The sequence below is a fragment of the Anabrus simplex genome, chromosome 2 (assembly GCF_040414725.1).
Source record: "Anabrus simplex isolate iqAnaSimp1 chromosome 2, ASM4041472v1, whole genome shotgun sequence".
Taxonomy (NCBI): Eukaryota; Metazoa; Arthropoda; class Insecta; order Orthoptera; family Tettigoniidae; genus Anabrus; species Anabrus simplex.
In genome coordinates, this window is record NC_090266.1 from 751,484,396 (window position 1) to 751,511,140 (window position 26,745).

Here is a 26,745-nt window from a genome sequence, read left to right on the forward strand (position 1 = left end):
TTCAATTTTCAGAATCAACCCCTCCTACTGTTAATTCCTCCGGCTTGGGGACTGGGTGTTTGTAACGTCTTCGCCATTCATTTTATCCTCATTAGTTCACCACCAAGCCCATACAGATGCCATGCACCATTATTATTATTATTATTATTATTATTATTATTATTATTATTATTATTATTATTATTAAATAAATGCTGAATTTTACAGCGGTCGTACCCATCGTTCACTGGTTAATTAGCTTCCTCGGGAGATCAGTGGTGTTGTCCGACCCATGATCACGGGTGCGATTCCAACCAACAAAAGACAACACTAAACCTGAAATATTGGATTTCATATAATTTCAAAATATAATACTCGATACATGTGAACACATTCGTCCTGAGTAAGGATGCTATACTCTCGGGTTTGGCGCATATCCGTCATTTTGCTGGCCTTTTCAAATATAATTAGAAAATGTTTATCGGTCCTCTTGTTTCTTAGAAGATCACAAGTTGTCTTATTTTTGATACACAATAGTTCACATCTAATGACTTCTTTTGTAAAATATCATAAAGAATATCAGTTAAACAAAAAATGTCATGAAACCTTTCTACCAGAAAAGTGAATTCAAAACTGTTCATGTCATGAAGAAAGCCTCTGGCAAGTAGAATACATTTGCCACCGGACTCTTCACTGGTAACTATATTTTCGAAAACTTCTTTAAGCTTTTCCCAGTCGTCCACAATTACACTCAATAATTTTGAGTTCGAGCTCCAGCGGACAGGAGTCACGGTTGGAATGCGTGGCCCCGATACAGCAGAAATGGCATAAGTTCTCTTCGCCGAGTGATGGAAAAAGGATGGTATTCCAGAAACTGATGAAGAAAAATATACGACACTTTCGTATTGTTTTACAACTCTGTTGTAAGACCAAATTTAATCGGTGCGCCAAACAGTGTACAAATACTGCAAGAGGAGCTTTCTCTTTCATCTTTCTCTGGAGTCCATTTAAATGGCCAGACATCACGTTAGCACCATCGTAACACTGTCCTACTAATTTGTGCTCGTAATCGAATGGTCCCAAAATTTTGTCCAATAAAGCAAACAAAGCATCTGAGGATCTGTCAGCACTTATTACAACATGGAAACCTAAGAAACGTTTCACTATAGCCCCGTCAACATTAACAAACCTCACAATTACAGAACACTGAGACACCTGTGTGATATCTGCCGTATCGTTCACCTGAACAGAAAAAAATCAGCACTTGTCAATTCTGTTTCTACGAAATTATCGATGTATTCTTAAATGCACTCGATTAACTCATTTTTTTGAATACGTTTTGACTCGCCACTAAACACACTTTTTATCTTAGAATATTGGTTTTGTATTTCTGCAGGGCTCCTTGATACCAGCAATGTTAACAATTCCTTAAAATTACCACGATTTATTGAATTTAATGTTTCGTCATGACCACGAAAAGCTAGTTCTTGCTTACTTAAATAGAGCACTGCATCAATTACCAACTGAAGGAAAAGCCTATTTAAACGCACATTTTCATTGAAGTGTACAATATACAGTCTAACATTTTCCTTCAGGGCATCAGAGATCGTATATTGGTTTCTTTCCAAAGTCCTCAAATCCAGCTGGCGTTTTATATGTTCTGCAAAGTCTGAGTGCTTATGTAAAGAACGTGTTATGTTCAAAAGGGCTGAAAATTCTTCTTTATTCCAAACGTTATTTTTATTGCTAAATAGCAAGCAGGGTCAACAAAACAACTTCTGTAGAGCTGGAGAGGAGCACAACCATGGAAATTGCTTAAACCACGGTCGTTTGAAAGTAAAATTGTAAGATTTACCGGAATGTTTCACTTCTTTTGTAGCACAAATTCGCAGTGATTCAGTAGGGCGACCAAAACGTAGAACTTCATTCTGATCTTCGTTTCTCCAACGTGAAAATGGTGTTTCTAATAAAATACACACTATGTCATAAATAGGATACATGTTGAAATAAAACAGCACAACACTACGAATGAACCACGAGTCGTAAGTACTCGTACTTCACACAGGATGACGCAGGGAAGACAAAACATTCCGATCTTCCCGCAACTTCACTTGTACATTTCGAACTGAGTTAAGTACGCGGGTGACGTCACGGTTGTCATGGCAACGGCCAAGGCCAAGCGGCACTTGGGAGGTAGAGCCAGCTGCTGAATCTCTCGTCTTCACTCAAGCTCACGCGCCGTACTGTCGGTGGCCAACAGCCGGCGGTTTCGTGAGTTCCCCTGGTTCTCATCAAGTAATGCGAACTCTTGGTGCTCCAAACGCCGTACAAAAAACATTTTCTTTCCGTAAAACCAACAAATGTCATAAGAAAAGTAAATTTAAAAAATCATTCTGGTAAAAATAAATGGTGAAGTGGTACTTCACCTACTTCACCTGAAAAGCCGCCCCTGCTCCGTCATTACGGACGTTTATCTTTATATAGTGAGCAGACACTGCATCTCTCTTCGAGGCTTGGTAATCTGGGCCATGTATAATTACCAAACCGTTGGCTTACTCTAATTAGCGCGTTTGACGTTTACTTGGATGAGTGCCATCTTCTCTTCACTACACTAATCATGAATGTTATAAAATAAGAACTAAGCGATATATTGACTAAACCAACTTTTCCATCAACTGAACTATCACCAGGTTAAAATAATACATATCAGTACTGGCTTGCAGTTGTTTTCCTATTCGTTCCTCGCTCCATTATACGCGACGACGATTTCCTCTCGTGGCCATTGTAGGTCAACTAATCAATGTAGAATTTTTCTTCAATTTTATTTGTCCAACGTGGTAGCGACGAAAGAATAGTAGTTTCCTGCCCGGCTAACACTAGTTTGATTCCAGATATTGGTACGCATGAAAACCAGCTTCAGGGAGTTGAACGAGAAGCACTCTGCCTCGGTAACACGACTAAGTCTCAGGCTAAATAGCTCAGATGATAGAGCACTGGATTTCTGACCCCAAGGTGGCAGGTTCGATCCTGGCTAATTCCTGTTGTGTTCGAATGTGCTCAAATACGCCAGCCTTGTATCGGTAGGCATGCAACATCCGAGAGATAATCACTGGTTTCTGACCAAAGCGGCTGCAGTTCGAATCGCGGCGAATGCAGTGACCCTTGCGGTTCTGATTCCACGTCAAACTGGAGATCCCGTGACTATGATCACGTTATGATCAGTCACGAAATCGAGCGAGTCGGCCGTGTTGTTTGGACCATGTAGTTGTGATCTTCCATAGGGAAGATGCTGGGTTCGAATCCCACCGTCGACATCCCTAAAGATGTTCCGTGGGTCCCCATTTAAAATAATAATAATAATAATAATAATAATAATAATAATAATAATAATAATAATAATAATAGTAATAATAATAATAATAATGTTACGCTACACCAACTACTTTTACGGTTTTCGGAGACGCCCGGGTGCCGGAATTTTGTCCCGTGGGAGTTATTTCACGTGCCAGTAAATCTACCAAAAAGCTTTATATATTTTACATGTGAATTTTTGTGAACACATCAATATTTAGAAAGCATAGTGTGGTTTTCAGTATTTAATATTATTTATCGAGGGAAACTTGGAATTAGTAATATAGTGTTTGAAAGATTCTAGAATCTAGGTATCTGAACACCTTCACATACCACTGGATTGAGCTAGGATCGAACCTGCCAAGTTGGGCTCAAAAGGCTATCGCTCCCCTGTCTGATTGTGAACTATCAGCGTTCATTCAGGGCACGGTCACTTCCCTCCTAATCCTAGCCGTTTCTTATCCCATCGTCACATAAAACCTGAGTCGGTGCGAAATGAAGACAATAGCAAAAAGCACTAGCTTGCTGTCTTATTTTTACTAGACCGGGCGAGTTGGCCGTGCGGTTAGAGGCGCGCGTCTGTGAGCTTGCATCCGGGAGATAATGGGTTCGAATCCCACTGTCGGCAGCCCTGAAGATGGTTTTCCGTGGTTTCCCATTTTCAGACCAGGCAAATGCTGGGTCTGTACCTTTATCAAGGCCACGGCCGCTTCCTTCCAACTCCTAGACCTTTCCTATCCCATCGTCGCCATAAGACCTATCTGTGTCGGTGCGACGTAAAGCAACTAGCAAAAATAAAACCAATTATGTTTACTTGTTTCGGTAGGTTCACTGACGCGTACGGAATTGCTGAAGAACATCACTACCGGCACCATGGTGACTTCTAAAACCGTAAAAATAGCTAGTGGGACGTACAATCAATAACACTGCTGTTTGTATTATTAGTACACTGCCAAGTTGCAAAGTGTGCCTGTTCCGCGGTGTACAAGTAGCGTGCCTGCCTCTTACCCGGAGGACCCGAGTTTGATTCCCGGTCAGTTAAGGGATTTTTTTGCTTATGGCGACGATAAGGGAGTTTTACCAGGATTTGAGGGCTGCTTCGAGGTTCAGTCAGCCTAAGCCCTAAGTGATTGCAATTGAGGAGCTGTCTGATGGTGAGATCGCGGCCCGGTCTAGAGAGCCAAGAACGACGGCCGAGAGGATTCGTCGTGCCGACCACAAGACGTCTCATAATCTGGAGGCTTTTGGGCTGAGCAGCGTTCGCTTGGTAGGCTATGGCCCTTCGGGACTGTTGCACCATGGTTTTTGGTCTGGTTTAAATTGCGAAGTGGGTACGACATTTACTGTATTTTTGGAAAGAAATATTTGATTAGTTTATTCTATTTTCCGTCAGCTGATGATGTAACAAGCCATGCTGTCCTTAAGACGTATTCTTTCAGGAAATCATCAGTAAAAGAATTAACTCGAGGTCGTGCAGTATTTTCATGCACACCGGAATAAAAATGAGCTTCATGAACATTTCTTAACCACATGCCTACCAGCCATCCTGACAATATTAGACTCTGACAGTGTCGGGAATCGAACCTGGGCCTCCAAGGATGACAGCTAATAGGCTTAACCGTTACACTACGGAAATGGACAACGTCAGTTAAGATTAAATAGACAGTGTTATTCAATGAGACAGTTTTGCCTGAATTTAATTTGAACATCACGATCTTTGTGCGAATCGGTATCATGTGCTAAATCGAAGATTTGGATAAATATTTAGAAATTTATGTTTACAGATCTATCCTGAACGAAAAACTTCATGGATTAATGCTGCGTGGTTCGTGTCTGCTGTGAAATTCGGAATGAAGTGTAAGGGAAAGTAATTATGAAATAAGACGATCTCAGTGGCACAGTCAGCTGGTCGTTCACATTCTCTTCCAAAGATGGTGGGTTCACTCTCAGCTGAGGTCAATGTTTTTTGATGGTGCTTAAAAGTGGTCTTATCGTTGAGATCTGGCGCGTAAAAAATATTCTGTGGTATAAAATTCCAACTACTCGGTATCCCTTATCATCTACAGCAATTGAAGTGGATTTTGACAGTATCATAATCATTCGTTACCTGATATTAATGTAGAGAAAAATGTGAAAGAAGTGGAAATTAATAAATAATAGTCTTTCGATATCAGAACTGGCAACGAAGAACTGCACACTCATGCAAGATGATTCTTATAGGCTGTATAGTAATAATAATAATAATAATAATAATAATAATAATAATAATAATAATAATAATAATAATAATAATAATAATAATAATAATAGACAGTAATAATATTGTAATGACACGATCAGTGCACAGTTCACTCGCATCCTGGTGTACCCCCTAACGCTCCTTTAAAGAACACTGTTGTTGGTATTCGTCTGATGTTGACTGGTAAATGGAGTCGTGACCACAACTGTAATGATAGGAAAGATGACGACACATGGTCATATTGTTTAAAAATTGTATGCATATCTCACACATGCATTTTGAGCCTTAGGGACAATTCTGGTCTAACATCATTACAAACAACACCTCAGTCAGTGACGTATGCTGGAATCGAGGCGTGGGCTACCAGTACACTTAGGTTTCCCCTTTTCGATATTTGGTTTACTGAATGTCAAGCCCTGAGAGTTCTGAGCTGCAGCCTGATGTGTTGTCAAGACTGTTTCACATGCTACTGCCCTGGCCTCTGCTACTGTCAATAATCAACACCTGATCAGTGAAGATTCTAGCCTAAGGTTTAACAAATTAAAGTCCGCCTTTGTGGCGAAATGGATAGAATGCTTGCCTTTGGCCCGATGGGCTTGGGACTAGGTGTTTATGACGTCTTAGCCATTCATTTTCTCCTCATTAGATCACCACCAAGCCTATACAGATGTCATGCACCATTATAATAATTGTTATTATTGTTATTAAATTAAAATTTTTAATTGTATAGCATTACCAGAAGTCGTGCCCATTGTTCACTGGTTTATTAGCTTCCTCGGGGGATCAGTGGTGGTGTCCGACCCATGATAACAGGTTCTATTCCAACCAACCAAAGAGAACACTAAACTTGAAAGGTTGCATTTCATTTTATCAGATCTACCTACAAAACGAAAACTATATTACTCCTATATGAGTAGCCCTACAGTGTCTTTCTACAAGATGTGGAAGCGAAAGGTAGTAAAATACCGGCACTCTGTTATCTGTATAATTAAGTCAGAAGTATGAGGTGAGGAAGTATATACGGTGAGGAACGCATGTATCAATTCGGAAACTTCCGGAGAAATTCGAGTCTTTGAGCTATGTCTCCTTCATTAGCAGTGGCGATCTGACGGATCGAAGCCTAGCACACCTATCCCCCCGGTCACCGCACCTATCGGGGATCCAGCAGCAAGCCGCGCGAGCTGACGCGATGGAAGAGGAACGCAGTGCCTGAGCTGCAATAACTTTCTCCGATGTCTTGCACTCAGAAATATGAGCGTCGTTTTATCTCATCTCGTTCAAGTTTTGTCAATGGAACAATGTGCCAGATGCTTACATTATCGTGTGCTTTAGATTTCCATCGTTCTCATTTAATGTTAGGGCTTCACCGATAGCCTTGGTAGCCCTCAGTATAGGCCTACACCACTGATCACAATAATCAAAATGTGACATTGCAAGTGTAACAGTTAATTTCTTTTTATGTTTTATTGGAAATAGGTGTTTGTGTGTATATAAAGAATGTAGAATTGAGAAAACGTTCTGGAAGATACGTATTACATGTGCAGACCAAGTCACGCATTCGTCCGTGATAACGCCGAGATTCTTCACTTGTGATTCAAAAGGAGTTGAAACGTCTTGAAGAATTACTCTGGACAACGGACGATTACTTATAGTTGTCACTTGATTTTGATGGCCAAGAAAGATTACTTGTGAGATTGTAGGGTTCAATTACAGGCCGTGAGCAGAAGACCAGTCATTAAGTCTGTGTTTCATAAGTCGATATTTTCGTGAAGGTCTCCTACTGTGAAGCTGAATGTCTTCAGCGTATATACAGTATGGTATTTGCAGTGTCTTAGATTCGATGCAATGTTATTCACAAAGAGTGCAAATGAAAAGGTCCGAGTACAGAGCCTTGATGGACTCTTCTGTTCACGTAAGGCCACGAGGAAACGGGTTCATCATTATCTTTCACACACTGTTGACGTCCGTGAAGATAGGAATGCATACAAGCAACCATACCATAACAGAAATTTAGAGCCTTCAGTTTTACAAGTAAAATATCAATATTTACGCTGTCAAAATATTTACTGTAATCTAGAACCGGAACTGTGAATCATCCTCCCTCTATTGCCTATCGAACGTCCTCAGTCACATTGAATAAGGCTGTAGTTGTACTATGCCCCTGTCGGAAAGTGGACTGGATTAAGGAGATTGTGGGTTTGAAGCTACTCAGACATTTGTATATGGACTGTGTAATCTAGGATTTTAGAGAGAGCTGTTAAAATACAGATTGGACGATAGTCTCCCTCGTCCGAAGGCTTTCTTCCAACGAGATGAATATGTACATTATAGAAGAGGGTAATACATGAGTAAAGGTTGATAATATAAAATCAAGAATGAATTTGACCATGTCAGTTCCAATGCCATCAATTCCTTTAGCTTTCGTGCTTATCCCGACGACTGCGCATCTGACTTGTAGGGGCATCACGTGACTGAAATAGAATTTCTCTCTTTCAGGGGTAGTGTGTGTACCGTAATGGTTCATGACTCTCTGTTTGTTTCCAGGTCGTAATGAGGAGAAATTAGTGGGAAAATACTCATTAAGAGTCCCAAGAGGGCTCTATGTGATTTCGTCTCTGTTCTTGCTCTTTGTAAGTCCAAGGTTATTACGAGATTTCCACAATGTCGTCGCTATTTTACCGTTAGGCGTAATTAAATTGTAGGCCTAAGCATCTTGCAGTTTGGCATTTAATATTTGTTGTACTGTCTTGTTTCGTAACTTAAAAATATTTTTCTGTAGCGTCCATTTTGTATTGTCCGTGGGGGCAGTCTCCTTGTTTCATTAGTTGTCTAACTCCTTCATTCAACCGCAGGTTTGGTCCTTTGGATATTCTGGCTCTCCGCTTTGGAGCAAGCTTGGCGTGTATTTCCGTTACTTAGCTATTAAAGAAGGTAACTTTGTCATCTAGATTGTTATAGTTCGTTATGTACTGCCAGGGTATTTTGCCTGCGTTTTTGAAGAGTCTCTATTTATATTTCTCAATGGTTGGTGGGCAATAAATTTCTGGGAGGGTTTCGGTGCTCGGAGGTTGTAGAAGACGTATATTGCATCATATGCACACGTAACCAGGTACATTATAGAGGTTTGGTCAACATTAAGAATTCTGCCTTAGTTCTAATAGTGTGTGTGAATGAAACGTGTGATGAGTTGGAGAGAGAGCTAAGATGTCCATGTTATATGCTAGAAACAATGTTTTGTGTCATGTGGTTTCGGAAGAGGTTTCGTGAATTAAGTCCCTATTAAAGTCTCCCTTAATTATTGTGTGAGGGTAGTCCGACAGTAGTCTAAGTAAGTCGGCTTCAAAATATTTTTATGTGGCCTGTATTTGGAGGTTTTTAAACTACTACTCCTACAAGACATTTAATCCCATTGTCTGTTATTTCAACAAACATGTATTCAGATTTCTCTCGTACCTGACTGGTGAATGACCTAACAACTTGGGTTTGAAGTTGGTTAAGAAATAGAGACAAGCCCTTCCACCGCGCTCATGAGTACGCTTATTTCTCAGAAGTGAATAGACTTAAAGATGACACAAAAAGACGGACTCTGAACGGATGAAGAAATTGTTTTCCTTTCTTATTTTCAAAAGAGCAAGGCTAACTGTACAGTGTGCAGAGAACAAAAGACGAAAATATACGACGGAAATAGTCCTACATACCAAAACCATGGATGCAAAATAAAACCGCCCGTCACAGTCTGAAAGTTCTAATAGTACATAAACAGAATGGCTACGTACATAGATTGGCAACAATCTGTGAACTTGTTTATCGAGATATACTTCAGAGACGTGTACTATGTCTACATGGATTTTACAGACCCTTACTTCACAACATTATAGGCTACTAGAAAATGGCACGCTTAAAATATATTGCTATTCCTCTGTTGTTATGAATGGGCAAATATTGTGGCAACCATCTGAACTCCATCGTTATAACCAAAGTAGATGGACACATATAGTTCATTGACATTGCATACTAAACTTTCATAACATCGAGGTGCAAATTTTGGTAGATCGTAATTAATGGACGCAACTTCAACAAAGATGAAACTTATTTGGAAACTATGAAAAGTGACAAGTAATACAATATCTCTCAAACCTTTCAAATCGGTGACAAGTGGGCCGATGATTTCGATATCTGGCCCTTTAAACGAGCAACATTTTAGTTAAAGACTCCAGTGTTATTTGCTTTACCACTAACTACTTTTTCGGTTTTCGGAGAAGCCGAGGTGCTGGAATTTAGTCCCGCAGTAGTTCTTTTACGTGACTGTAAATCTACCGACACGAGGTTGACGTATTTCAGCACCTTCAAACACCACCGGACTGAGCCAGTGAGATACGGTGAGATAGCGGCCCCGGTCTAGAAAGCCAAGAATAACGGCCGAGAGGATTCGTCGTGGTCACTACACGACACCTCGTAATCTGCTGGCCTAATGAGCAGCGGTCGCTTGGTAGGCCAAGCCCCTTCGAGGGCTGTAGTGCCATGAGGTTAGGTTAGTTTAGACCAATGACTGTGATGAAACTTGAGGAAAAACCGAGCTCGACAGCTGCAGTCGCTTAAGTGCGGCCAGTATCCAGTAATCGGGAGATACATTTTCACACCAGGCAAATGACGGGGCTGTACCTTAATTAAGGCCACGGCCGCTTCCTTCCACTTCCTGGGCCTTTCCTCTCCCATCGTCGCCATAAGACCTATCTGCGTCGGTGCGACGTAAAGCAAATAGTAAAATAAAAAAAGAAACTTGAGAAAAATACAGGGTGTTCGGAAACAACGTGAACCGGCTGTATGGGCATTAGAGGGTTGGTCATAGTGATCAATAATATGAAAATTAATTCGATATCTCGCCCGTTGTCTTCTTATCAGCTGCTGAAGTTAACCAATCAGGTTGCTTCGCGAGCGAATTGAAATGGGCTTCGTGAGGCAGTGTTGCTAAATCTGACCGGCTTGAGAGCACCAATCGCCCGGGGAGGGATGGAAACACGGACAGGATCACGCCATAGCAAATGCGCTATGGTGACACCGGCTGTGTTTGTATTTGATGTTTCTCGGCAAGCCGGTCTTAAGTCACATGCAGACTTAGCAACACCGCCATTTGAATTCTTCCTCGAAGAGATCTGATTGGCTAAATTCAGCAGCTGATAAAAGAACAACGGCGCGAGATAACGAATTAATTTTTCATCAGCATGACCAATTCGCTAACGCTCATAATCCGGTTCATATTGTTTTTGACCACACTGCAGACTGAATCCCTCATATAGTGCTACAGTAACTGCCGTGGCGCAGAAACACCAAGCGGACTAAACTACTGAATGCTGTTATGTTGGAAGACCAGATGAAATGAAATTGCGTATGGGTTTTAGTGCCGGAAATGTCGGAGGTCACGTTCGGCTCGCCAGGTGCAGGTCTTATGATTTGACGTCCGTGTGCGACCTGCACGTCGTGTTGAGGATGAAAGGAAGGTGAACACGACATATACATCCAGCCCTTGAGCCAGCGAAATTAACCAATGATGGTTAAAATTCCCGACCCTGCCGTGAATCGAACACGGGACCCCTGTGACCAAAGGACAGCACGTTAACCATTTAGCCATGGAGCCGGACGAAAGACCAGATGTTCGGGCATGATAGATTTATTGAGCGATGGAAAGTGGGACACGTTATTGAAAGCAGTGATGCGCCGTTTAGTCCAGGAATACAATATACAGAGCAACCATCAACAACTTAAGTGAAACGGAACGGTATTCACAAATATTTTCCTGCATGTGCCATTCACTTGTCAGTGCGTGTGAGAGATCGGTGACTCTAATGGAGAGGAAAGTGAACGTTGCAGCAGACTATGCGAATTCACGGGCATATGTGGACCAAATATTAGATTGTGTGTGACATTGGATTCTTATTTCGCAACTACTATTCAAAGAAGGTAGCTAGATTATGTTGCTGTTTCAATGCCACCGTATGTTTCTTCCACCAATTCAAAAGTACAAATGTAGGTGGAAAACGTTATCTCGCACTACCATACGTAAATACGATATAAATCCTAGCCCTGGTTATGAAGGGCGAGCCCGTAATGCTTGAAACCACGCATTGTCGAACACCAAGTACCTGCGAGCCACAAGCATTTAAATATCTACAGAGACCATGCATGCCATCATAAGGGAATAAAGACAATAACAACTCTTATCATTTTCAGTGAAGTAACTAAGACGTTAATAGAAAAATAGTTTCTGAATGTGAATGCTTTCAGAAGAAAAAGAGAGATTTACCGGGCGAGTTGGCCGTGCGCGAAGAGGCGCGCGGCTGTGAGCTTGCATCCGGGAGTTAGTAGGTTCGAATCCCACTATCGGCAGCCCTGAAAATGGTTTTCCGTGGTTTCCCATTTTTTTGCTAGGGGCTTTACGTCGCACCGACACAGATAGGTCTTATGGCGACGATGGGATGTGAAAGGCCTAGGAGTTGGAAGGAAGCGGCCGTGGCCTTAATTCAGGTACAGCCCCAGCATTTGCCTGGTGTGAAAATGGGAAACCACGGAAAACCATCTTCAGGGCTGCCGATAGTGGGATTCGAACCTACTATCTCCCGGATGCAAGCTCACAGCCGCGCGCCTCTACGCGCACGGCCAACTCGCCCGGTTTTCCTATTTTCACACCAGGCAAATGCTGGGGCTGTACCTTAATTAAGGCCACGGCCGCTTCCTTCCAACTCCTAGGCCTTTCCTACCCCATCGTCGCCATAATACCTATCTGTGTCGGCGCGACGTAAAGCCCCTAGCAAAAAAAAAAAGAGAGAGAGATTTAAAAGTATGCAGCAGTACTACTTTAAACCTGCAATTTTTTTTACAAAGTTAGTGAGTTTTAAAATAAAGGTCTTGTAACATATGGGAAGGTGTTATTCCGCATTTTAGATGCGACTGATCACTCCCACATGACCTAGAGCGTAGCCGCAGGGAGCATAAATAGCGTTTGTGAGATAATAGAAGCTTCACATTTGAACATTTAAGACCACATTTTGTGGCATACTCTTTCAGTGTCAGACTTAATTAAGAACTGGCTGTAACTGAAATTTAAATGGAAAAGCAATATTAATTAATTTATGAATTCATAAGTTTGATGAATTTCTATACATCTTGAAAAGTTATAAAAAGCAGTGAGTATCTGGTGGCTAAACCCATAATATTCCAAATTTAACCATACATTTAAGAAAATATAAATACATACTTATATATTTACACTTTTTTTAAAATATACGTACATATTTTGAAAATGTTTAGTGCATACGAATCCTAGTCCTGCTGATAACAGATGCGCCGCACTTAATACCGGTAGCTTTGTTCATATGCTTGCCCAGCTCGTTACTTTTTTATGTCCTTCTTCCTTTTTTTTGCTAGTTGCTTTACGTCGCACCGACACAGATAGGTCTTATGGCGACGATGGGACAGGGAAGGGCTATGAGTGGGAAGAAAGCGGCCGTGGCCTTAATTAAGGTACAGCCCCAGCATTTGCCTGGTGTGAAAATGGGAAACCACGGAAAACCATCTTCAGGGCTGCCGACAGTGGGGTTCGAACCTACTGTCTCCCGAACCTTCTTCTTTTCGAGCCAACGGCAGTAGCCGTGTTGAAACACCGGATCCCGTGAGATCTCCGAAGTTAAGCAACATCGGGCGTGGTCAGGAGTTGGATGGGTTGCCACGCACTGTTGGTGGGGGGTAAAGGAATGGAGGAGCGGAAAGGAACTGGCCACTCTACCGCACGTAAACTCCGGCTCAGGAACACCTCTGCGGAGGTTCGGACCTGCCTTCGGGCAGAATAACACTTACCTACTTTCTTTTTTATATTTTTTATCAATTTATTAGAATAAGCAGGATGTGGATTTGGCTCAATTTTACGGCTGGATAACCTTCCTGACACCAACCCTATGTGGAGGGATGAATTCACTACTGCGTGTTTCTGTGGCGTTTGGTAGTGTGGTGTGTTTTTTATAAATGAAGAGACACACACAAACACCTAGCCTCCGAGCCAAAGGAATTTATCATTCGCAGCTAAAATCTTTGGCACGGCCGGGAATCAAACCCGAACCCTCTGAACTGAAAGCAAGTATGCCAACCATTCATCCAAGGCTCATTTACGTGCCTAATAGAAGCCACGTAGCGAGTTACGTTACTGCTAATGACTTTTCCCATAATGCACTCTGCAATATCTATTTTACACACACGTTAAGAACACTAAACAGTGTCCAACGTCTTTCCACACTGCCTTGCAAAACTTGCGGACGAAGGTAATGTTCGCATGCTGTGTCCCTGCCAATAACATAGCTCGATAAAACTGGAACCACACAGGCGAAGAACTGCTACAGTATGGTACGGTTTGCAAATGAAAGGAATACGCCATGAAACGAAGAGAGATGACTTTTTTATACAGAGACAATACATTGCACGGGAGTCACTGCGGCTCTTTATAGCACCGAGGACATTACAAAAGGAGGGACATGGTTATTAAGAAGGCGTGTGATCACCACGGACAGTGATACATGTTCTGCAACGTGCTCCCACGCAGGCCACAAGGTTGGTAAGGAGTTTTTGTGGTAAGGAGGTCGATTCCTTCACCAGCGCGGTTGACAACTGCTGGATGTTCGTTGGTGCATGTGTTGCAATACGTCTCCCCAACGCCCCCCACACGTGCTCAATGGAATTTCAGTCGGGGGAACGGGCAGGCCAGTCCATTCGCCGAATATCCTATCGTTCTAAGACCTCCACCACCTGCGCTGTTCGATGTCGAGCATTGCCATCCATTAAAATGATGGCAGGGCAGAATGAACCCCTGAAAAGACGCACATGGGGAAGGAGTACACTGCCACAATATCGTTTACTGGTGAGTGTACCACATTCGAAGATTTGGACGTCGGTAAGTCCATGCAACATTACGCCACCCCACACCATAACTCTTGGACCACCAAAACGATCATGTTCGACGATGTTCCTGGGTGTATTACGTGGTGCCACCTCTTGCCAGATGAGGGCACGTCTAGAATCACTACTCAGACTGAATGTGCTCTCATCTGAGAAGAGCACACGACCCCACTCCTCGTCAGTCTAGTCTTGGTGCTCTTGATACCTGATGTGCGGGTGTCAAGGGAACACAACGTAATGGTCGTCGGGCAAATAGGCCACACGGTCGCCGTGCCAAAATGGAGCGTGAGATCACGTGCCTTGCAGTCCTGTTAAATGTGGTTGCCATTGCGCCTACTGTTTCATGTGGGTCCCCTCTTGCCTGTTGCACAACGTAGTGGTCATCTGCTGCAGTAGTTGATGGTGGTCGACCACCTCCTCTACTTCAGGCAGGGGTGTCTGTGGTACGGAATGTTCTCCATGCACGTGAAACAATGCAGCGAGCAATACCAAACCCCTGGGTTACACTCGACACACTTCGTCCTTCCAGTTTCCCGACGATTCTTCCCCGTGTGAAGTCATCCGAATGTTGTCTACGGGCCATGTTGTAGTGAAGAACACCACCACAGTGCACCGTAACAGCTCGCTGATTGGCACACACTGCCTTGTGCCTTTCCTTCAGTTGCCTCGTGCTGCGGGGCCAGCCCCATTTGGCGGTATATTTGCGCTGACCTCAGGCCACATTTTTGTGCAAGCGTGGGAGACCTCTGGTATCATGTTACCGCACTTTCATTAATTTCTACCGAGTAGTTAATATGTTGCCCTTGAGGCGGCAGAGGTGTGACCCCTCGTTGAGTCCGAGGGAAAACCAAGGGTAAACGGATTCAAAAGGAAAGAAGCTAATACGTTATATTACTTTATCTACCTCTTCCTTAAGTTTTTCACAGCAGTGCATTTTCTCTCCTCCTGTAAATGCCACTAACTTAAAACCAGGGCACGGATTTTGATGACATGTCATCTTTTAATTGGTGCATCGTAAACGTTGCTAACTTGTACATAAATCCTGGCCATGGCCTCGGAATACAGAAATGTGTATTTATTAAGTCATGTTTTCGTAATTGAAGAGGACCGCAAATAAAGGATTTACCATTTAACAACATGCAGATCGCGACTAACACATGGCATCAAGAATATCAGTGAATGCAGAGATAATATTCCAAAAATAATAATTTCGTGTGGCTATTTCTAGCCGGATGCAGCTCATATAAGGCCACCCTCCGACGAGGGTGGGTGGCACCTGCCGTGTATAGGAAACTGTGTGTTATTGTGGTGGAGGATAGTGCTGTGGAGTGTGCGTGTGTGTATGAATTGTAGGGATGCTGGGGACAACACAGACACCCAGTCCCCGAGCCATGGGAATAAACATTTTCAATGTTAAAATTCCGGTCCCGGTCGGGAATCGAACCCGTTGCCCTCCGAACCAATGAGCACAACGCTGACCATTCAGCCATGGAGCCGTACACTATTCCAATATATAGATGCTCTGTTATTTTGCTCGTAAGAGCTGCATTTAAAAAGGACTAAAATACTATTTTCTGGGGTTATTATACAGCTATTATTATTATTATTATTATTATTATTATTATTATTATTATTATCATTATTATTATTATTATTATTATTATTATTATTATTTAGGACACTTATTGTTTGTATTCACTCCATTACGTGTTAAATGAAAAGTGGACAATCCATTTACTATTTAGGGTAAATATATTTTTCTTTCATATTTTAGGGTCATTATCACGCATATTTTAATTCATTTTTTGAGGGATTTTAAGTCCTTGTATAGGTCTTTTTCAGCAGTTGTTAGGTCATCGAAATCCTGGCCCCGTTGATAACATACTCTGTTGTACACTGTTGACTCGCTCAATTCTGGTTTCTTGCTACCATAAGCCCCATTGATATTGATCGCGCCTTATCACCTTTTTTTACTGCCGAGTCCCTGGTGGTGGGACTCCACCACTCTTGGGGCTGCCAGGCCGATGCGGTAAAGGCGTGCTCGGTTCACCCGTATGGAAGTGGGTTCGATTCCACGTCAGGAAGTCGAAAATTACAAAAACGGCATTTCCTCTTACGGAAGTGCACATGGCCCCGGGGTTCACTCATCCTACAGCAAAAGTGAGTATCAGGTTAATTCATGGGGGAAACGGAGGCCGGGGGTAAGCTAACCACTCTTCCCCACCAAGTGCTAAGGTTACGGATTGTGGAAGCCTTTACTTTCCACCCCTCCAAGAGCCTTCGTGGCCGTTTTACTCCACCACTCCAATTAGCCCTATGCCGGTTAAAAATAATGTGAATGTGTACCGTAAACGTCCGAAGAGCAGGTTGCTAGATTTATTGCACAGAGTCCAATGAGATGATAACTCATAACACTTTCAGGATCTTGAGTGTATGTTGTAGTTTTTAACACATGGACACAAGGAGAATCAGTGCTCAGATTACAGCACTGTATATTCGAGATTCTCGTTTCCATTCCATCGTAATTGGCAACGCGACATGTTTTATGATTCGGCTCTTTAGGTGAATGATCAATGACCAGAGCAATGGTCTTCTGGGTTCGATTCCCGGTCGGACTGGGATTTTCGTCGTGTCAGGGACTGGGTATGTTTACATACAACTCTTCGTTTACCCAAACTCATTACATTGCCAACCAAAATACCTTCACGTAGTGTTGGCGTTAGGAAGAGTATTCGACCGTAAAACTGGGCCACGCTCATATGCGGGACAAAGATCGCACCTACGAATCCACCAGCATGTGCGAAAAGCATCAGAGAATATGCCTATATAAATCTACTACTGGAAATGAATATAGTTTTAGGTATTGAACGTTTCAAGTTATCGGTACCTATTCAGTATAGGCTATATATAATTAAATCTGAATACGACTCAAGTTTCGCGCTTACAAGTTTGCTTGGTACTGCCTTCTAGCAAAGTTCGCTACAAGCGTCTGTTACATCGTTCGTATTAATTTAACTCGAATTCACCAGCAGTGCAATAAAAACTGAAATAAAACCATAACTCCTTAGATTCATGGAAGATAATATGCCCAGTCAGTTATAATGCATCTTCTACTTTTTCTCTCTTTTGAATAAAGAATTTCCTGTGGTAGAGATTAACATATTATGTTTTCTTTGCGGTTCTTTCCTCGCTGCCACCCTCGCTCTTTGTCCATTACTTCCTCTCATGTCCGCCTCCGTAGCGTAACGGTTAGTGTTATTAGCTGCCGTCCTCGGGGGCCCGGGTTCGATTCCCGGTACTGCCAGAAATTTAAGAATGGCAGGAGGGCTGGTATGTGGTTGGAATGGTACGTGCAGCTCACCTCCAATGGGGGTGTGCCTAAAAAGAGCTGCACCACCTCAGGATGAGGACACGAGTTTACTTTTTTTTACTTCCTCTCATTTCTCTATCTCCTTCCATTTCTGTTATGTCTTCTTCTGTCTTCCTTATTTGACACACAGTGAATACGATACGGGCAATATTAACGTCTTGTTTCATTACAATTACAAATGAGCAATGACTGGTCCCTTGTTTCCTATCTATATATATAAAATAAATTGTCCTTACTGACTGACTGACTGATTCATCATCGCCGAGCCAAAATTACTGGACGTAAAGAAAATAAATTTTGGGGATATATTCATATTAAGATGTAGGTGCTCGCTAAGAGAGGATTTTTGGATATTCCGTCGCTAAAGGGGTGAAAAGGGGAGTGACATTTTAAAATGAGTGTACCTATATCTCAAAACTTTAAAAGTTTACAGATGTAAAAACTGGCATTTAGAATTTTCTTTAAAAATAAGGAAACACGTATTTTTTTTCAGAAAATCCCAATAGGAGGGGTGTAAAAAGGGTGAAAAAGCGTTGAATGCCTTTAATCAGGATACCGGTACTTTTATCTCAGCAATTGAAGATATTACAGACCTGAAAATTGGTACTTTTGATCTCTTTTAAAAATAAAGAGACACGTATTTTTTTGTTTTTGGAAAATCCAATTAATGAATGGGTGAAATTGGGGGTGAATTTTTAAAATGAGTGCATGTATATCTCAAAACTTTTAAAGTTTACAGATGTAAAAATTGATATTTAGAATCTTCGTTAAAAATAAAGAAACACGTATTCTTTGTTTTTGGAAAATCCCAATAGGAAGGGTGGAAAAGGATGAAAAAGGTGTTGAATGCTTTTAATGAGGCTACTTATATTTCAGAACCTGAATATATTACAGACCTGAAAGTTGGTATTTGGGATCTACTTTAAAAATAAAGAAACAGGTATTTTTTTCGTTTTTGGAAAATCCAATTAATGGGGGGTGAAAAGGGGGGTGAATTTTTAAAATGAGTATGTCTACATCTTAAAACTTTAAAAGTTTACAGATGTAAAAATTGGTATTTAGAATCTCCTTTAAAAATAAAGGAACACGTATTTTTGTTTTCTGTAAATCCCAATAAGGAGGGGTGTGAAAGGGTGAATAATGGGTTGAATGCCTTTAATGAGGATACATATATCTCAGAAAATGAAGATATTGCAGAACTGAAAATTTGTATATGGGATCTTCTTTAAAAATAAAGAAACACGTAAATTTTTGTTTTTGGAAAATCCAATTAATGGCGGTTAAACAGGAGTGACAAATTGAGGTGAAATTTTTGAAAGACTATCTACAGAATATCTGAGAATCATAAAATTTTACAGACGTAAAAAGTGGGTATTTGGAATCTCCTGTAAATCTAAAGAAACATAGGCGATTTTTTTTTTTGAAACTCCACTTTAAGGGGAACTAAAAAGGGGTGAAATTTTAAAATGAGAATTCCTACAGTATATCTCAAAAAACTTAACATGTTACAGAAGTGAAAAATGAATTTTTTTATCTCTATTAAAAATAAAGGAACGTGTATTTTTTGTTTTCGGAAATACCACTTGGGTGGAGGGGGGGGGGGTAAAAGTGACTGAAAATGGTATTGAATTCTTTTAATTAGGCTACTGATATCTCATAAATGAAGATGTTACAGACGTGGAATTTGATATTTGGAATCTGCTTTAAAAGTAAAGAAATATATGTTCTCGGAAAATCCAATGAAGGTGGGGGGAGGGGGTGAAAGCATAGAAAAATTAATTGACTTAATTGTATGAGAATACATACATCTAATAAATCTAAAGTTGTTACGGACGTGAAAATTGGTATTTGGATCTCCTTTAAAACAAAGGAAAACGCGTTTTGGGGGGGGGGCATCTTGGGGTCCGGGAGTGAAAAGGAGTTGAATTCCTTTCACGAGGACACATAAATCAAAAACTGAAGAAGTTAGAGTCGTGATAATTGGTATTTAGAAGATCCTTTACTATTAAAGAAACAAGTATTTTCTGCCGGAAAATTCACTTAGGCGGGGGGGGGGGGGGGCGGGGGGAGGAGTGTGAAAGGAAGTGAAAAAAGTGAATTATTTTTATGGGGATACTTATCTCTCAAAACTGCAGGTAATAGACGTGAACATTGGTGTTTGGAATCTCCTTTAAACATAAAGAAACATGCCTTCTTTTAATTTTTTGGGGGAGGGGGGTGTAAATAAACTTAACGGCGGTGGGGTGTAAAAGGAGGTGAGACCAATTGATTTTACTGTTCATAATGTACTTATGAGGATCCTCCGTTGGTCAGGCGGCAGCGCGCCGGCCTCTCACAGCTGGGTTCCGTGGTTCAAATCCCGGTTACTCCATGTGACATTCGTGCTGGACAGAACGGAGGCGGGACAGGTTTTTCTCCAGATACTCCAGCTTTCCCTGTCATCATTCACTCCAGCAACACTGTCCCATATCATTTCATTTCATTTGTCATTCATTAATCATTGCCCCAGAGGAGTGCGACAGGCTTCGGCAGCCGGCGCAATTCCTATTGTCGCCGCTAGATTTGGGCTTTATTCATTCCATTCCTGACCCTGTCGAATGACTGGAAACAGGCTGTAGATTTTCGAAGTACTTATTCTGATCATAAACCGATCATTTTTAATCTTTCCGGGTTTCATTTTCAACAGCCACCTTTTCCTTCGGAGAACGTTCTTAGATTACAGTACCTTCTCCTGGCATATAAATAAATATTTAAACACATTTGAAATAAACGATAGGAATGAGATTGACCGTCCAGTTTTTCACATCTATAATAAGGTCAATAATGCACGGAAGTATGTCATTCGTATGGCCAGAAATCCCCCACACTTGCCTACGCGTGACAATGGTGCTGGTCACATTCTCAACAATGACAATGGCAGCAGATGTAATTTACCGCCAAGTAGCGGTCTTGCATCTTGCTGTTGGGTCCAGAACATCAATAATAATAATAATAATAATAATAATAATAATAATAATAATAATAATAATAATAATAATGTTCTGGACCGTTGTCAAATGTGCGGAACCCGCTGGAAACGGGTCCTGGACGGGTAATGACTAAGAATGCAGTCCGGCTGCGGGTTCAGAACCGCCAAGGCACCCAAGACGACGCCACGCCGGATCTCCTGAAGGATTTGATCCATATTAAAATGCTTATAGGAAAAGATGGCAAAGATTTAGGAACCCAACTGACCGGGTGGAATACCTGGACCTAGCCCGGGAAGTACGAAATCGATTGCTGGAAAGAAAGATTGAAAAATGGGAGGAAATTTGCCGTAATCTATTAGAAAACGAGTCAGATCGCGAATTTGGGCGGATTCTTGCAGAAAACGAGTCAGATCGCGAATTGCGGCGAATTATATATCTAAAACAATAAGCATTCAATTATAAATTTCAGTATTTTTTTTTTGCTAGGGGCTTTACGTCGCGCCGACACAGATAGGTCTTATGGCGACGATGGGATAGGAAAGGCCTAGGAGTTGGAAGGAAGCGGCCGTGGCCTTAATTAAGGTACAGCCCCAGCATTTACCTGGTGTGAAAATGGGAAACCACGGAAAACCATTTTCAGGGCTGCCGATAGTGGGATTAGAACCTACTATCTCCCGGATGCAAGCTCACAGCCGCGCGCCTCTACGCGCACGGCCAACTCGCCCGGTAAATTTCAGTATAATACCGTAGCGAAGCACGGGTATCTTGCTAGTAGTTTAATAATTCTAAATGAATACATTTACTCTCCTATCACAGGTTGACTGTTACTTTAAAAGGTGGTAGTTTGCACCATATTTTTAAAACGTTATTTGTTTTCTATCTATGGCAGAGTTATTCTTCACTTCTACTGATACCTGGTATACGTGAACATTATGGTTGTTAAGGTTCACGATCATTGCATATTTTATGGTGATTATTTGAACAATAGCAAGTTATTGATACCTGAAAGTCTTTTACGAACTTAATTTGTGTAAACACCGCGATAACTTTAGGAAAAGATTTTCATCGTTCTGAGACCTGGCGTGCTTTTGAAAGTACATCGATTTTAAACACCCATATTTTTGCAAAAGCACACACTGAATCCACGTTTGTGTTTCAGTTTTTGGGGAATTTATTTACTTAGGTGTGGATTGACTGTCATTTCGCTCTCTTCCGCAAAAACACAATCGAAGTGGTACAAATGAACTGGAGCGACCAGATATTGCTATATCGTTCAGTGACAAGCGCTCAGGTAAGTTTAATTTTCTACTAGACAAAACACTTTTCTAATTATTAAACTATAGAAAAAATGGTTAGAAATGTTGGTTAAGAAGTGCATATATTTTTGTGCGTAATACCGGCCCAGAACACGTCAGTACATTATGATAAATAAACATGTACTTAAAGAAAACTTCCGATCCCAGTGTGGTATAACCCAAATTAAGAGGTCAAAAACGGTTTTCTTTCTATTTTTTCATGAAAAAAGAGTTCAGAGTTGATTCAGAATGCCATTTTTATCGTATTTGATCCGAATATTAATTCCGGGCCTAAGGAGAATATGTTGCAAAATTTGCCGTTCTCATGTAAATTGATCAGTAAAGATTATGCAGCCTGATCATTATAATTAAGTTACTTCAATCAGTTATATTACCATTTATAGAAGGACTTTTGTTAAATAAGTCTACTTATTTTTCTCTTCTACAACTGTATAGTGTATAAAAATATATTTGTCACTGTCCACGGTCACGTATGAATGTACGCTGTTATCTGTTTGAATCATATCAAGTGAATGATACGTGAAAATCTTCCATGAAAAATATGATTCGTGAGAATTTTAGCAGAATATCCGCAAAAGTTCCTCAGAAATGGTGCGAAGTCTTCTCTGAATTAATCCAACAACATGGCAGTACATTTTATGCAGTCATATTATTTAATATATTTGCTCGACTCCTTGGCTGAAGGGTCAGCGTTCAGGCCTTCGGTTCAGAGGGTTCCGTGTTCGATTTCCGGCCGGGTCGAGATTTTAATCGCTTGTGCTCAATACTTGCGGCTCGGGGACTGGTTGTTTACATTTTTCCGAACACTATCCTTTTCGTATTCAGATAACGCACCATACTACAAACCACCGTAGAAACACGCAATAGTGATTACATCTCTCCACATAGGGTTGGTGTCAGGAAGGGCACCTGGCCGTTAAACAGAGTCAAATCCACATGTGCGCTACAGATCTTACCCGCGACCCCACATGTGTGAGAGAAGCGATAGAAGGAGAAGAATAATCTTTATATATTTCCATGACTTATCAAACACAAACGAGGCTGTACAAAGCGTTCAATATTATGTGGTGTTTGCTTGGCCTGCAGTCGATATGATTCTATCTTGTCACTTTCGTGTGTCAAAGTGAATAAAACTTAAAAATTAGCATTTACGATACGTAGGAATGGCAATTGCAGTTTCCCGGTGTCGATTTCAAAGAAAATTAAGATATGCAAAATATTTCAGCCTAAAAATGACTTCCGAGAAATAGATTCAGGAAATGGATTTCCTCTCTTTCTTTCTTTCTTTCTTCCTTTCTTTCTTAATCCGTTTACCCTCCAGGGTTGGCTTTTCCCTCGAACTCAGCGAGGAATCCCACATCTACCGCATCAAGGGCAGTGTCCTGGAGTGTCAGACTTTGGGTCGAAGATACAGCTAGGGAGGAGGACCAGTGCCCCGCCAAGGCAGCTTCACCTGCTATGCTGAACAGGGGTCTTGTGGGCGAATGGGGAGATTGGAAGGAATAGGCAAGGGAGAGGAAAGGAATCCGCCTTGGCCTTAAGTTAGGTTCCATCCCGGTATATGCCTGGAGGAGAAGTGGGAAACCAAGGAAAACCACTTCGGTGATGGCTGAGATGGAAATCGAACCCCCACTCTACTCAGTTGACCTCCCGAGGCTGAGTGGACCCTGTTCCAGTCTTCGTACTACATTTCAAATTTCGTGGCAGAGCCGCGTATCGAACCCGGACTTCCGGGTGTGTCAGCTAAGCACACTAATCTGGAAAAGGATACGGGGCACTAATGTATTATTTCTTTAACTTTCGTGCTAACTGTTAACGATTTGAATAGAAAATGGAAAGTCGAAATTTGCCCTACATGTAAAGCCTCAGGAAGAGAGGTCTCTCCGCTCGGGCCGAATGCAATCTTGCAATTGATGAAATCCATTTAAAGGGGAAATGTGCCTTTTACCACTGATTTTATAACAAATTTTAACCATAATCCCACATCACAAGTCCACAAATCTGCTCCAAGGTATTGTTACAGCCTTAATGGATTCGTCTAGGCTGTTGTAGTGCTATCCGGCCTCTGAATTCTCTTTTATCGCTGGCATATTCTGTCACTGGGGGCCGAAAGGGTAGTAGGTGGTCCTGTGGGGGTTCACTTCTTACTGGTGGAAGTGTACATGCATGTCCACGCCGTGGCCCCTGGGCAACGGGTACACTAAGTTATGTAAGGGCGAAAAAGCGAGTTCCCGACGCTTGAAAATGGGGATCCACCAGCTAAGGGAGAAAGCCCTGAAAGAAAACATCGGCCCTCCAGGTTTGCTGGGGGTTGGCGTTGGGCTGACAACCCAATCTGTAAAAAACTCTCGTTACGAAATCTGAAGAAGAAATAGCCGGCTTGACCTTTTTACGACGACCTCGCAAACGTTTAAAGGACTTGAGAATTGGTTCGTGGAATGTTTTAACTCTTTACTAAGCTGGAAACCTAAGAAAGTTGCTCGATCAGCTGGATGAGTATCGACTAGATATTACTGCTATTCAAGAAGTGAGATGGATTGGTTAAGGAGTGATACAGAGAAAAATCATATGGTATTCTATAGCTGCCACATGAAGGATCACATGTATGGTAGTGGTTTTATTGTCAATAAGCAGATAAAACTCCTTATCATAGATTTTCGGGCAAAATCTCATAGATGGTGCGGACTTAGAATTAGAGGGAAGTTCTTCAATTACAGTCTTATCTGTGCACATGCTCCAACTGAAGAGAAGAGCGACGAAGATAAAGATTCATTTTACGATGAATTGGATGACATTTATGAGTGCCCAAGAGCAGAATGTAGAATAATCTTCGGGGATTTGAATGCGAAGATAGGAAAGGAAGACGAATACAGACCTTGTATTGTAAAATATAGCTTGCATGATATTTCTGATGATAATGGAATCAGGCTTATACTTTTTGCATCCTCAAGAAGTATGGTAGTGGGAAGTACAACTTTTAATCACAAGGACATATATAAAATGACATGGAAGTCTCCAGATGGAAGTACTTTTAACCAAATTGACCACCTCCTAATTGAAGCAAGACACTTCTCTAACTTCATGGATGTTAGAAGTTATAGGGAGGCTAATATTGACTCTGCTCACTACCTTGTGGTAGCAGCTATTAGAAGCCGAATATCTAATGCAAGACAGGTACATGGATCCCATGCAAGAAAGTTCAACAGTGCTCTGCTGAAGGAGCCCGAAACTACTCTCAGATCTGCTAGCTTGCTTAATGAGGCCCTGACCGATTTGCCTAATAGTGAGAGTATTGATGAAATCTGGAAGAATCTTAAAGACACACTATTAAAAACTGCAAATGAAGCTTTAGGAAGATAAGAGAAAGTCTGGCACAACAATTGGTTTGATGAAGAGTGTGCACGAGCAACAACCTTAGAAATGAAGCATACAAGAGAATGCAACAGAGGAACCACACCCGAAAAGCAGTGGAAGAGTATAGAACTTCAAGAAGGGAAGAAAAGAGATTGCACAAGAAGAAAAAGAGGCAGTATGAGAGGAATGAATGAGAAGAAATGGAACGGTTGAAAGGGATGAATGATGTGAGACCTTTCTATCAGAAGTTAAATAAAAGTCGTAAGGATTTCCAGCCTAGAACAAGTTTGTGTAGAGATAAAGATGGTATAATACTGGGCAGTGAGGAAGCAATACTAGAAAGATGGGCCCAATATTTTGATGAACTGTTGAATGAAAGTCCAGTATGATAACCAAGTAACCCTACCTCCTGTAAATACAAGAAAGTCAGACATAGAAGTACCGATACCTACTATTGAGGATTTGAGCTTGGCATTAAGAAGTTAATAATAACAAAGCCCCGGGAATGGATTTAATACAGTCAGAGCTTGTAAAAAATGCTGGAAAAGAATTTGTTAAACATTTTCACAAACTAGTGGCCAAGATATGGGTAGCTGAAACAATCCCTGATGAATGGAACGTAGGTATCATCTGGCCGATACATAAGAAAGGTGATATCATGATGTGTTCTAACTATAGAGGTGTCTGCTTATTATCCCTTGCTCATAAAATATTTTCCAATATTCTCTTTAGCAGATTGGTGCCTTACGTGGAAAATGCCGTTGGTGACTGTCAATGCGGATTTCGCCAAGGAAGATCTACTAATGATCAGATCTTCACAATTCCCCAGATACTTGAAAAATGTAAAGAATTTGGAATTAGTACACATCATCTCTTCATTGAATTCAGATCAGCCTATGACAACATTGATAGAAGTAATCTCTATGTAGCAATGGAAGAGTTTGAGATCCCTAAGAAATTGATCGCCCTTGTGAATGCTACCATTGAAAATACTCGGAATCAAATTAAGATCCAGAATATGTTATCAAGTGCTGTAACGACCAAGAACGGAGTTAGGCAAGGAGATTCATTAACATGCCTTTTGTTCAATATAGCTTTGGAGAAAGTTGTCGGAGATGCGAGTATCAACACAAGGGGAACCATCTTATATACATCAGTTCAAATTTTGGCGTATGCAGATTATAATGATTTAGTCGCAAGAACACCAATAGCATTGAAAGAAGCTTT

The 26,745-nt window shown here is 41.4% G+C and overlaps 1 protein-coding gene across 3 annotated transcripts in view; it reads right to left on the reverse strand.

Annotated features, from left to right (window-relative positions):
- Nucleotides 1-26,745, reverse strand: part of LOC136863097 (calmodulin) — a 674,807-nt gene that overhangs the window by 153,687 nt on the left and 494,375 nt on the right. The gene's annotated exons all lie outside the window — the stretch shown is intronic.